Here is a 14,369-nt window from a genome sequence, read left to right on the forward strand (position 1 = left end):
GAATGCCTCCATCAAATCTCTCTCTTCATGACTCAGGGAACATTATAGAAGAAGATGCAAAAAGAAAGTGAGAACCAGAGGGAATGGATGACACCAAACAAACAAGGCCCTCTGAATCAACAAGGTTGATACACTTCTGAACTCACAGAGACTGGGGTAGCAGATGGCATCCTAGAGAAGAAGAGGACACATGCTTTCATCTCTAACCCGAAAAGCTATTTCCAATTGATAATCACTTGCAAGTGAAAACTTGGTTTTTCTCCAGGGGAGTCTTACTGGGGAAAAAAGTACTACTAAGGGTAGGCTGCATGCCCAACAGCAGACGGCCAAAAGAAAAACACCTCTTCTACATGCTGACTGCCACTTGACCCAGCACCATTTGTTGAATATGCTGTCTTCTTTCCACTGGATGGTTTTGGCTTCATTTGTTGGGGGCTGACTTTTAGCAGAAAAGCGGCTATCAGCTTTGCAGCCATCTTGAGCCATATACCCTGACATGAAACTTGGATTACAATAGCCTACAACAGCTGAGCACACTCCGATAATCTTGGTTTAGATACCTTGGGTGTGTGAGATTAAAGGTGTGTGAGATTAAAGGTGTGTAACTTGGAAGTGTAGAGATCAGAGTTAGAGACAAGACCTAAGGGCATGATTATAGGTGTGACTTAGAGGCATGGCTTAGAAGTGAGACATATAAAAGTCAGAGACAGAACAGATCAGAATCAGACATTAGGGAGACACAGCAGACAGAGGAGACAGAGAGGAGACACTTTTAGGAGACACTTAGAGACTGAAGAATAAACGGGATTGAAACACACTCTGTCTGGTCTCCATTCTTCGAGTCCGCCCTCACCCTCTCTCTTGCTGAACCCCAACCCGCGGACCGGAGCGGTAGCTTGGGCTGGGATACAGTGGCCACCAAACGTGGGGCAGCCCGGGCCTCAACATTTTGCTCGTGTCCCAACATTCATTGTCAAAGATCGGGTGACCATAGGTGTGTGGGTTTATTTCTGGGTCTTTGATTCTATTCCATTGATCTACCTCTCTGTCTGTGTACCAATACCATGCAGTTTTTATCACTATTGCTCTGTAGTACAGCTTGAGGTAGGGATAGTGATTCCTCCAGATGTTCTTTTATTGTTGAGAATAGCTCTTGCTATCCTGTTTTTTTGTTATTACAAATGAATTTGCGATTTTCTCTTTCTAGCTCTATGAAGAATTGAGTTGGAATTTTGACAGGGATTTCATTGAATCTGTAGATTGCTTTTTGGTAAGATGGCCATTTTTACTATGTTAATCCTGTCAATCCATGAGCATGGGAGATCATTCCATCTTCTGAGATCTTTGTTTTCATTCTTCAGAGACAAAGTTCTTGTCATACAGATCTTTTACTTTTACTTTGGTTAGAGTCACACCAAGCTATTTTATATTATTTGTGACTATTGTGTAGGGTGTTTTTCTAATTTCTTTCTTAACCAACTTATTCTTTGAGTAGAGGAAAACTACTGATTTGTTTGAGTAAACTTTATATCCAGCTACTTTGCTGAAGTTGTTTATAACTTGTAGGATATCTCTGGTGGGATTTTTGGGGTCATTTAAGTATACTATCATATCATCTGCAAACAGTGATATCTTGAGTTCTTCCTTTGTATATCTTTGACCTTCTTTTGTTATCTAATTGTTCAGGCTAGAACTTTGAGTACTACATTGAAGAGATAGGGAAAAAGTGGGCAACCTTGTCATGTCCTAATTTTAGTGGGATTGTTTCAAGTTTCTCTGATCCATTCTTATCTCCTTGTACAAAGCTCAAGTCCAAGTGAATCAAGGACCCTCACATAAAACCAGATACACAGAATCTAATAGAAGAGAAAGTGGGAAAGAGCCTCAAACACATGGGCACAGAGAAAAATTTCCTGAACAGCACACCAATGGCTCATGCTTTAAGATCAACTACTGATGAATGAAATCTCATAAAATTGAAGATTCTGTAAAGCAAAGACACTGCCAATAAGACAAAACAACAGCCTACATGTGCATTGCTGTCTATATGCAGGTGTGAGCAGGCACAAGATAAAGATTGATCTTGTGGTTGGGCAGTGGAGAAAGAAGGTCGACTGAGAGTTTTAGAGATGAGACAGATAGGGAAACAGAGAGAGAGAAGATGGAGGAAAAAAAGGACAAACCCACTCTATGTGGCTTTAAATAGCCACAGGTAGCTATGAATATCATAGAAGAGCTAGAATAATTTAAGACAATTTGTCCAATCTAGGTGGGCAGCTTATGTCAATATCAATTAGCTCTGAGTTTATTATGTGGGTATTTTGTGGGTTGAGAATTTACTGATACAAATCTGACTGATAAATTACAAGCCTCTAGAGTGTTGATTTACTGATTATGAGGATTTGTGACAGCTAACCACAGGGGGCTGATGCCTGGGAATACAAGCAGGTTCCACAACAAACATGTTGGGCAGCTGCCACATGGGGTTAGCCATGGAGATGGAAAGACCACCAGGGCCAGAAAGTGTCCAGGGTTAGTGTGATTTTGTTGTTGTTTTGGTTTTGGTTTTGGGGGGATTTATTTTTAATATTACATGCAACATGTGGCACCCAATGCAACATCTACAGTTTGGGAAAAGATCTTTACCAACCCTACATCCAATAGAGGGCTGATATCCAATACATAAAAAGAACCCAAGAAGTTAGATTCCAGAGAGCCAAATAACTCTGTTTAAAATGGGGTACAGAGCTAAACAGAATTCTCAACTGAGGAATCTTGAATGGTTGAGAGGCACCTAAAGAAATGTCCAACATCCTTAGTCATGAGAGAAATGCAAATCAAAACGGCAGCCCTGAGATTGTCTGGCCCTTACACCAGACAGAATGGTCCTGTGAAGGCTCGATGTCCCAGTGTAGGGGAATGCTAGGGCAGTGAGGCAAGAGTGGGTGGGTATGGAGGACCCTCATAGAGGCAGGGGTAGGGGAGGGGATAGGGGATTCCTGGAGGGAAAACTGGGAAGGGGGATAACATTTAAAATGTAAATTATAGAGAATTGGTATTAGGTCTTCCTTGAAGGTCTAATAGAATTCTGTACTAAAACCATCTGGTTCTGAGATTTTTTGTTTTGTTTTGTTTTTTGTTTTTGTTTGTTTGTTTGTTTTTGTAGGGAGACTTTTAATGATTGCTGCTATTTCTTTAGGGGATACAGGGCTATTTAAATGGTTTATCTGATCCTCATTTAATTTTGGTGTCTGGGTCTGTCTAGAAAATTGTACATTTTATCCACATTTTCCAGATTTGTTGAATATAGGCGATCTATGCTCATGGATTGGCAGGATAAATATAGTGAAAAATGGCCATCTTGCGGAGAGCAATCTACAGATTTAATGCAATCCCCACCAAAATTTCAATTAAATTCTTCACAGGGATAGAAAGAGCAGTTTGCAAATTCATTTGGAATAACAAAAAACCCAGGATGGTGAAAACTATTCTCCACAATGAAAGAACTTCTGGGGGAATCATCATCCCTGACCTCAAGCTGTACTACAGAACAATAATGATAAAAACTGCATGGTATTGGTACAGAGATAGGCAAAGAAGATCAATGGAATAGGATTGAAGACCCAAAAACGAAACTACATACCTATATTCACTTGATCTTGACAAAAGAGCTAAAACCATTCAGTGGAAAAAAGAGAGCATATTCAACAAATGGTGCTGGTAGAACTGGAGGTCAGCATGTATGAAAATGCAAATTGGTCTATTTTTATCTCCTTGTACAAAACGCAAGTCAAAATGGGTCAAGGACCTCCATATACAACCAGATACACTGAAACTAATAGAAGAGAAAGTGGGGAAGAGCCTCAAACACGTGGGCACAGAGGAAAAGTTTCTAAACAGAACACCAATGGCTTATGCTCTAAGATCAAGAATTAACAAATGGGATCTCATAAAATTGCAAAGCTTCTGTAAGCCAAGGGACACTGTTAATAGGACAGAATGGCAATCAACAGATTGGGAAAAGATCTTTACCAATCCTATATCTGATAGAGGGCTGATATCCAAAATATACAAAGACCTCAAGAAATTAGACTCCAGACAATCAAATAACCCTATTTAAAAATGTGGTACAGAGCTGAACAAAGAATTCTCAACCGAGGAATACTGAATGACCAAAAAAGCACCTAAAGAAATTTTCAACATCTTTAGTCATCAGGGAAATGCAAATCAAAACAACTCAGATTCCGCCTCACACCAGTCAGAATGGTTAAGATTAAAAACTCAGATGACAGCAGATGCTGGTGAGGATTTGGAGAAAGAGGAGCACACCTCAATTGTTAGTGGGATTATAAGCTGGTACAACCACTCTGGAAATCAGTTCCTCAGAAAAATGGCAGTTCCTCAGAAAATTGGACATAATATTACCTGTGGATCCAGTGATACCACTCCTGGGTATATACACAAAAGGTGCTCCAACATATAACAAGGACACTGCTCTACTATGTTCATAACAACCTTATTTGTAATAGCCAAAAGCTGAAAAGAACCCAAATGTCCTTCAACAGAGGAATGGATACAGAAAAATGTGATACATTTAAACAATGGAGTACTACTCAGCTATTAAAAACAATGAATTCATGAAATTCCTAGGCAAATAGATGGAACTAGAAAATAACATCCTGAGTGAGGTAACCCAATCATAAAAGAACACACATGGTATGCACTCATTGATAAATGGATATTAGCCCCATATCTCACAATACCCAAGACATAACTCCAGACTACATGAAGACCAAAGTGTGGGTGTTTCACTCCTTCTTAGAAGGAGTAACAAAATAATCACAGGAGCAAATATGAGACAATTTGTTGGGCTGAAACTGGAGGAGGGACCATCCAGATACTGCCCCAAATGGAGATCCCTCCCAGATGCATTCACTATATGCAAACACAGTTGTGGATGTCCAGAAGTGCATGCTGACAGGAGCCTGATATATCTGTCTCCTGAAAGGCTCTGCCAGAGCCTGACATATGCTCACAGCTAACTATTAAACTGATCACAGGGTCCCCAGTGGAGGAAGTAGAGAGAAAACTGAAAGAGTTGAAGGGGCCTGTGGCCCCCATGGGGAAAGCAACAATGCCAACCAATCAGAGCTTCAGGATCTAAACAGCTAGCCTGGGACCACACATGGAAGGACCCATGTCTCCAGCTGTATATGTAAAGGAGGATGGACTTGTCAGGTTTCAGTGGGAGAGGAGGGCCTTGGCCCCTTGAAGGCTGGATGACCCAGTGAGGAATAATTCGAGGGCAGGGAAGGTGGGAGTGAGTGAATAGGTGGGGGCACACACTCATAGAAATAGGAAGAGGGAGGATGAGTTAAGGGGATTCTGGAGGCGGAGGGAAATGGGAAAAGAAGATAACATCTGAAATGTAGATACATAAAGTATCCAATAATAAAAAAGAAAGAAAGAGAGAGAGAGAGAGAGAGAGAGAGAGAGAGAGAGAGAGAGAGAGAGAGAGAGAGAAACAAAACCCAGATAATGGAACTGGCTATTGCAGTCAAACATTTGAGAATTTTCGGCAGCAATTTAACATTACCCATATTACTGGGATTCCTTATTATAGTCAAGGACAAGAGACTGTGGAAGGGGTCCATGGAACTTTAAAACAATGTCTTCATAAAATAAAAAAGGAGGAGATGTATCCCATATACCACAAATTTGTTTAAATCATGTTCTTTTTATTTTTTATTTTAAATTTTCTTTAAAAAATGGAGGCCAAGGAACTTTCTGCTAAGTGTCTATGGCACTTTACAACTAGGCATGCTTATGCATAGGTGAAAGGGAAGGATCTACTTACTGGCATAAGGCATGATCCCGATCAGGTATTAAATATGGGGAAGAGGGCATGTTTGTGTTTTTTTTCTGTAGGAGCATGGTGGCTGCCAGAGTGATGGGTGAGACATGCTGTTGCCAGGACAAAGAACGATGCTGACTGTGAGCTTGCTGAGTGCCCTGACAGTAGTGACTGGAAGCTATATTGGACATATGTTCCTGACCCACTGTTGCTTACCTATACCCCTTCTGGAACAAGCTGCCTTGCCTCAAGTTTTTAGACCTTATAGATCAGAGAATCGAAAAGAGAAGTTATAATAACTCTTGTTCTGTTCTTAAATGTGACAAGGTATTCAGACTCAATCATGGACTGGTCTAGAAATCAATCCAATATTAGAAATAACAGTCTTCATTTGGAAGTCCGATTCTGGACATTTTCATATCCAGACATATATGGAAGTTAGCTGCAGTTCTTTATGATGTTATGTTAGCATGAGATAAAGTTGGGGCATGATCTGGATTTCAAATAGGTGTTAGCACATGTGTTAAGTCTCTTTTAATTGTCAAGTTAAAATTATTACTTTTGTTTCTTCAACAATATTTAATGCATTGACTACACATCTTTTAACTGAGTTTGTTTTTTGAAATCTGGCATGTCAGTTACAGAGGTCTATCAACCAGCTTTTGTTTTATTGCCCTGAATATCACAGAACCTTGGTATTCTAAAAAGAGCCTGCAAGTACTGTAAGAAATGAGTCAGGCTTTAAGCAGAAGCAAGAGGGTAGTGGGCTTGATTATTGCTGGTATAACAGCTTTAATTACATTAATTACTAGCACCACTGCTTCTGCAATTGCTTTGACACAAGAAGTTAAGATAGCTATTTTTGTTATTCATTTAGCAAAAAAATGTTACTAATGTGTTGATGATACAAGAGGATTTAGGTACCCATTTGGAAGAATGGATCGATGCTCTTTAACCTACTCAAATTATTGGAAGAAGGTTCAGAATTTAAGGGTAAGGAGCTATCTCTAGTGTCGTGCCAAATACCATTGGATTCAGGTTAGTTCTAAAATTTACAGTGTTAGTCACTATAATTAAGAAAAAGTTTAAAGACACTTTCAGTGTATTTGGCATAATTATAACACCTCTCTGGATGGTTTACCTTTACATAGTGAGCTTATGAATTTTAAGAATGCTGCTCTGCTGAGCATTGATGTGGTAGATACTGCTGATAAAATTACTCATGGCCTGAGGTCAGTATTTCTATTTTGGTCAAGCTTCAAGAAAGGGATATGTAACTTGATCATGCTAGCCCTTTTTGTCCTGGGAATACTTTTATTCCTGCCCATCGTGTTAAAGCTTGCCTTTAACAACATCAACATGTTGGCAGCCAAAGTACATGGCTTGAACTTGAAAATGGACTCCCAGAGTTATTAAATTAACAGGCTGGCAAACCAAGGATGGGTAAGATTCTTCACAGAGCCTTACCAACCTAAGACAGAAGTATATTGCTTTTGATAATGCATATTCCATGATGGGTAAGGAAGCCATTCTTGTCAGAATGACCTAATACATGCTCAGTCTTCTTAATGAAATATAAAAGAGGGGGAGGCAGAGAGTCTTTGGGGCTGCTTGGCAAGAATCTGACATGAGCCAAGAACAAGGAAATGGGCTGCTTGGCAGAAATATGACATTGGCCAAGGACAAGAAAGTAGGCTTCAGGCAGGAATCTGACATTAGGCTAGAACAAAGAAGTAATTTCAGGCAGGAATCTAAATATTAGGCTAGAACAAAGAAATAATTTCAGACTGGAATCTAAATTTTAGGCTACAACAAGGAAGTAGGCTTCAGACATGAACATGACCTTGGGCTAAGACAGGGAAGTTGGCTCAAATATTTTGGTCATCCTGATAAGCCCTTAGAAACAGTGATCACAGTAGTGTTCACGGAATTTTGTTTAATGCCTTGTTTGTTCTTTGACTATTTGTGTTTATTGCCTTTCTTGTTCCTTGACTATTTCATCTATTGTATTGCTAGTCCCTTAACCTAGAATTGACCTTAATACTTGCATGAAATTCAAATGGTATAAGAGCAAAAAGGAGGAGAGGGGTGGGATAGGAGGTTCTAGGGAGGGGAAATAAAGAAAAAAGATGACTTCTGAAATGTAAATCAATAAAATATCCAATAAAATAAAATATTCTATCTCCTTGTTGAGATTATACCACACACTTCTTACTCTGTAGGCTGCCATTTGGTCCTTTAGCTTGCAGAAGCTTTTCAGCTTCATGGGGTCTTATTTATTGTCAATTTTAGTGCCTAAGCTGTTGGCCTTCTGTTCAGGAAGTTGTCTCCTGTGCCAATGCATTGAAGGCTACCACCCCACTTTTTCTTCTATCAGATTTAGTGTTTTGTTCTATAATGAGGTCTTTGATCCACTTGGATTTGAGTTTTGGACAGGGTTTGAAATATGCATCTATTTGTATTTATTCATGCAGCCATCCAATTATACCAGTACCATTTGTTGAATATACTTTTTTGTTTCATTGTATAATTTTGGCTTCTTTGTCAAAAATCAAGTGTACATTAGTGTGTGGGTTTACATTTGCATCTTCAATTTAATTCTAACCCGTCTGTATTTAAGTCAATACCTTGTAGTTTTTATTACTATTGTTCTGTAATACAGCTTGAGAAATTGGAAACAATGTATATGGTCCTCAACTGAAGAATGGATGAAGAAAATATGGTACATTTACACAATGGAATATTACTCAGCTATGAAAAACAATGACATCATGCAATTTGCAGGCAAATGGATTGAACTAGAAAAGATTATCCCGAGTGAGGTAATTCGGACCCAGAAGGACCAAACATGGTATGTACTCACTTAAGTGGATATTAGCCATAAAGTACTGGATAACCATCTATTATTAACAGACCTATAATCAACAGGTGCTAAATAACAAGTGTGGCCCAAGGCAGAATGCTTTAATCTCACTGAGAAGAGGAATAAAATAGACATCTGGGATGGGTGGAAGGCAGAAACTTGGTAGAAGAAGGAATGGGGAGGTGAACAGGAGGGATCAGTTGCGGGAAGGTTGGCAGGAGAGCGAACTGGAATCAGTTGGGAGCAGAGATCTCTGGGACAAGCTAAAAATCTAGGATAGTGGAAACTCCTAGGAATCTATGAGGATAACTCTAGCTAAAATTCCTAGCAATAGGGGATATGGAACATGAAACGGTCACCTCCTATAATCAGGCAAGACTTTCAATGCACAGGTAGGAATACCAAGCCAGCCATAAAACCTTCAACACACAATATTTTGTTTTTTGCCTCTAAGAGGTGCAGGGATAAAGAGGGAACAGAAAGTGAGGAAATAGATGACCAATGACTGGCCCAACTTGAGTCCCATGCCATAAGAGAGAGCTCACCCCTGATACTATTAATAATATTCCACTATACTAGGAGACAGGAGCCAAACATAATAGTCATCTGAGTGGTTTCACCCAATAGCCAATGGAAACAGATGCAGAGACCCACAGCCAAATATTAGGCAGAGCTCAGAGAATCTTGTGCAAGGGGTTGGGGCCAGGGAGGAAGATTGAAAGCATTGTTGCCTTCCTACATGGTGAAATAGACTTCACACCAAAATTGATCATAAGAGATGAAAAAGGACATCTCATTCTTATCACATGAACAAGTAACCCTGAAAACATTGCAGTCTTGTAAAAATATGCACAAAATTCTGATGCCCCAAATTTTATAAAAGGTTTATCATTGGATTTCAAGACACAAATTAACCCAAATTTAGCAGGTGACCTCAATATCCCACTTTCTCCTATAAATATATCATCTGGACAAACAGAATCCCAGGAAGCATCAGAATTAAATAACATAATACATGAAATGGACCTAACAAATATCTTTAGAGTATTCCACCCAAATGAGAAAGCACACTCATACAGCCCATGGAGGTTTCTCTTAAATAAGCCACATCCTGGGATATAGATCTGAACAAATACAGAAAACTGGAAATACTCCACATGTCCCATCTGACCATAAGGCAAAAAATATTCATCAACTAAGAATCACTTCTTCAAAGAGAAACAAATTCGTCTCCCACTTCAGATGTGAAAGATAAACAGCCAAATTCAGTAGGTTTATATTCTACTCAGAAAGCAAAGAGAAGAGAAATAATTAGTTTGAAACAATTGCTAGGCAAATAAATTCTAATTTATGTATTTAAGAAAACACATGGTTATCTGTTTTACTAGCTGTACTTACCAGAATAAACAGAACCCAGTTGTACATACCTAAACGCTGAGTAATCAATAAAACAGCCCTAATTTTCAAACCTTTCTTCTCTCAGGTCTGAGAGAGTTTAGATTTGATCACATTTCATGATCTGCAGTGATAATAGTCACTATCCCTGATTTTACTCACTATCCCATGTACCAAATTCAGTACTTGGCAAATTTTGACTTACAAAACTCACACTCCTCTGAACAGTAAATCATCACAAAGGGGTGAAGTCATGGTTAGCCAGCTTCTCAAATTTCTTTCAGTCTTATAATTATATATATCTAGCTATTCTCATTTTTTTTGCATTTAAGCACAGATATATTGGTGAAACTATACTTAGTAGTTCAAGATTTTAGGAATTGGAGGGAGATATGCTTTATTGGGACTTATAGTTATTAACATTCATTTTAAAAATTCAAACTATGCTTTTATCCTGTGTAAGGAACATAAGCTCTTCAAAGTATGCTATTATTTAAATTTATTTTAACATTTGTCTTCACTCCTTCCTCTTCCTTCTAACTTTTCCCACATCCCACTCATTCCCTCTCAAATTCATGACCCCTTTTTCTTTAATTATTATCATGTACACATGAGTGCATGTGCACACACACACATACACACACACACACACACACGCACGAGAGAGAGAGAGAGAGAGAGGGAGAGAGTGAGAGAGAGAGAGAGAGTCCATTTACTGTTGTTCTTACATGTATATATTTAGCATTGACTGCTTGGTGTTGTGGCTTGCCCTGGTGCTCTTTGTATTTTGATGTTAATCCTGCTTTCTCAAGTAGATCACATACTCAGGTGACCTCACTCAACCTTCTCTCCATTCTGACTGATCACATAAAGACTAGAGCAGATGATTGGGCAGTGGAAGGGAAAGATAGGATAGATGATCTCAGAGAGGAAGGAAAATAGAGCAGAATCACATGGCCTTGAGAAGTCACAAGTAGCAAGGTGTCTCATAGCTGGGAAATAGATTAGTATAGTGATCTGTCCAATCTAGGCATATAGCTTATAAATATAACTGAGTTGTGTGTTTTTACATGGCCTTATTTGGGTAAGAAATTACAACAGCTTGGGATTGGTGTCTTGTTCCTAGAGAAGATTAAACATCCCTGACTCAGCAGCTATTAGTTACATGTAGCTCTTCATCTATGGGTATGACCTTGTGAGATAGCTTTCAGTGTGGAAGGAGTGATCACTGTGCAGATCTTAGTACTTAACTATAGTTTTGAGAATTCATGGGTATATCTTCCCAGTCATATACAGAAGACACCACCTTACATCTGAAGTCCTGGTTTTCTGTTCTTTATATTCTCTCTGCTTTCTCACCTAAGATGTTCCTTGAGACAGGCACAACAGGGTTATTGTAGATCTGTCAACTGGGACTTAGCACCCCATTGTCTCTTGTCCTCTGCATTTTGACCAGTTAGTGATTCCTGAGTGGTTTTTGTCTCCTTCAAAAGAAGCTTCTTTGATGAGGGAAACAGCTATACTTATATGCAGGTAGAATGATTCCTCTTGCATTTTAATAATACTGAAAATATCTTGGACATACACTTTGTACAGTGGTGGTACTCAAGAGCATTTCCAAAGCAGAGTAGGCAGTGTATGACAATTGAGTGTATGTGTATGTTTGTATGTGTGTGTATACATATGTCTTTGTGTGTGTCTGTAGAAGAGTATGTATATGCATGTGTTGGTATATGGTATATGAATGGATGTGTCTATGTATATGTGGACACAAATACACACACACACACACACACATATATATATATGAATGTACATGTGTATGCTGTGTGTGCATGTGTTTACATGTATTCATCTGTGTGCATGTGCATTCATGCATGTGCACATGTGCATGCATGTGTATATGTGTGTTTCACAAGGACATTGTCTCATTAGCAAGTTGACTTTTTTCCACCATCACATTTCTGTCTTTACACAGAAGCATTTTTTAAAGTAACAATCTCTTTTGCCCCAGTTTCTTTGTTGATTGGAACATTTCCAAGTCCAACTCCATTTTTCTGCAATCACAGGTGAAAGGAAAACAGGACAAAGGCCAGACTATGACATTCAAGATACTTGGTCTACTGTTACATCCCTTGGTCTTCAGGACCAGTCAGTTGGCAATGCTTCCCTTAGTCTGAGCCTTTCTAAGTCACTTTATCAACCTTTCTTTGGCAGTCTACCAGGCTTTGTTATATTGCCAGCCTTCTCTGCAACTGTCTTGGAAAGCTCTGAAGGCACACTTTGTCTCTGTCAGTGTGGGGTGAACTATGGCTGAGGACAAGGGACAAAAAGTGACACAAATTTTAACTCCTTCAGAAAGAAAGCATGTAAGAACAACAGGGTGACAGTGTCTGCTCTGGTTCAAAAACCTAGACACATACATCAGATCTGTCTTGTGAACAGTTAAATAATTCCAACATAATTACTCAAAGACCATCTAAATCTAATCCTCTAGGAATGGATGCATTTTAATACCTTCTCCATGTAACAAGATGTTCCAGGTGGAAGAATTTCTAAAAGAAAAAAAGCAGTTTCAAAGGCTGATCATTAATTAGCTTTAAAGACCTGCTCAGCTGACTTTGAAAAGCTTAGGCCCAGAAATGTCATCTGTCTCAGTGGGGAAACTGGAGAAGCCAGCTAAAGGCAGAGAATTTTGGCAAGGCCGAGTATGTCCTAAAAAACTGGAACCATCTCTGTCACAACAGAGACTGAGCCCAGAACTGAGCCTGCCTTGGGGAACAGCCAAAAGAGAACATCCAGGCCTGGAAGACAAGTTGAGGGGTGGATAGAACTCTGTGGGGAGGAGTCTGGTGCTGCCTGGGGAATTTGGAAGCAGGAAAGAGGAACAGAGTGGATTTTACAACTAGAAGGAAGCTGAGAAATGTCCCCATGAATGGAGCCAAAGAAAGGTATGATATCTGGAGAAAAGGATTGGGAGCAAGGGGAGAGGTTTAACTGACTAGTGTCAAGAAGGAGAAAGGAGGTTAAAAGATGAAATCGTCTTTATTAGCTGGCGATTATAGGCAGGGTTTAGAAGCTCAGAGCAGGAACCAGGAAGGGTAGTAGCAAGAGCAGATCCAAGATGTCTGTTTGCTCTGAGCTTCAGAGTCACTGTGGACAGTCCCCTGGAAGGAAACTATCCTTCTGTAGTCTATGCACGTGGAAGAAGGAAGATGGCCTCTATGCTCTCAGCCATATTAGTAAATTCCTCAGGAGTGTACACCAACTGGGAAGATCTGTATCTCTAAAATTAAAAGTTAGATCACGAGTATAAGAATCAAAGCTTTGGATCAAAACATCATTCCCATCTTGGTAAGGAGTGCTCTGGGCCTATCTGGATAGATTTTGTGTTAACAAAATGTGTCCAAGTAAATGACTTTGAGGATTTACTGTGTGCCTGTCAGGGCATCTGTAACTTACATAATAGGTTTTTTTCTTTTCTAAGGTTGGAGTTTTGGGTTTAGTGTGTATTTGAAGTTTCAAAGTCAACTTTTAATGACAGTGCCTCTAAGTGATCTTCAGTGGTTAAAACTCTCTCATGCAGAAAAGAAAACAAGTCTCTAAAACAAATGTGAAATTGACAGGTCACTGTACTGGTTAGCTTCAGATTTTGAACTACCTTGGCATAGTTTTCAAACCTCATAGGTTCCTAAATATCTAAACTCTGTAAGTTAATCATTCAAAAACTCTGAGCAGGGCTTACAGACCCTCGAAGTCTTTGACCAACTGCCAGACGCTTTTACACCTCTCATTGTATCCTTGTCATATTTTACTAAAGAAAAAATTTTCACTCCTAATTTTTTTCAATAAAATTTCTTCTAGATACAATTCACTCAACAGCAAATTAACTGCTGTATGTTAAGGAGGCATAACAAGCAGCATGTAAACATACTTATATTGATAGTCTACTTATGATTGCCCAAGGAAGTAAAGTGTGTTAGGAGAAGGCAATGAGAATGCATGCCTTGCATTCCCTTTGTTTAAGAAGAACACAATTCTTCAGTAAAAGTTGTGGCAGATAATGTACACTGTACACTTGAAAGGCATAGGATGATGTATGAAGCTGTGAGATTGAAGTCAAACCTTGAGTGGAAACTCCAAGGAAATTGAAGCTTCTAGGTGTGTAAAAAGTCTGCTATGGAAAGAAGCACATGGTGAACTGAGTCCACAAAAGGGAGAATCTACATGGGCTATGGACTGCCTGAACTCATGAAT

The 14,369-nt window shown here is 39.2% G+C and overlaps 1 protein-coding gene across 2 annotated transcripts in view; it reads left to right on the forward strand.

Moving 5' to 3' along the window:
* Positions 1-12,871: 12,871 nt before the first annotated feature.
* LOC117711703 (aldehyde dehydrogenase 1A1) overlaps positions 12,872-14,369 on the forward strand; it is a 135,030-nt gene continuing 133,532 nt past the window's right edge. The window contains exon 1 of one of the 2 annotated variants that reach the window (XM_076918365.1): positions 12,872-13,063. The gene's annotated coding sequence lies outside the window, so the exon portion shown is untranslated. The remainder of the gene's footprint in view (positions 13,064-14,369) is intronic. The other variant, XM_076918372.1, reaches the window with a different exon arrangement.

The sequence above is a fragment of the Arvicanthis niloticus genome, chromosome 1 (assembly GCF_011762505.2).
Source record: "Arvicanthis niloticus isolate mArvNil1 chromosome 1, mArvNil1.pat.X, whole genome shotgun sequence".
NCBI classification, from domain to species: domain Eukaryota; kingdom Metazoa; phylum Chordata; class Mammalia; order Rodentia; family Muridae; genus Arvicanthis; species Arvicanthis niloticus.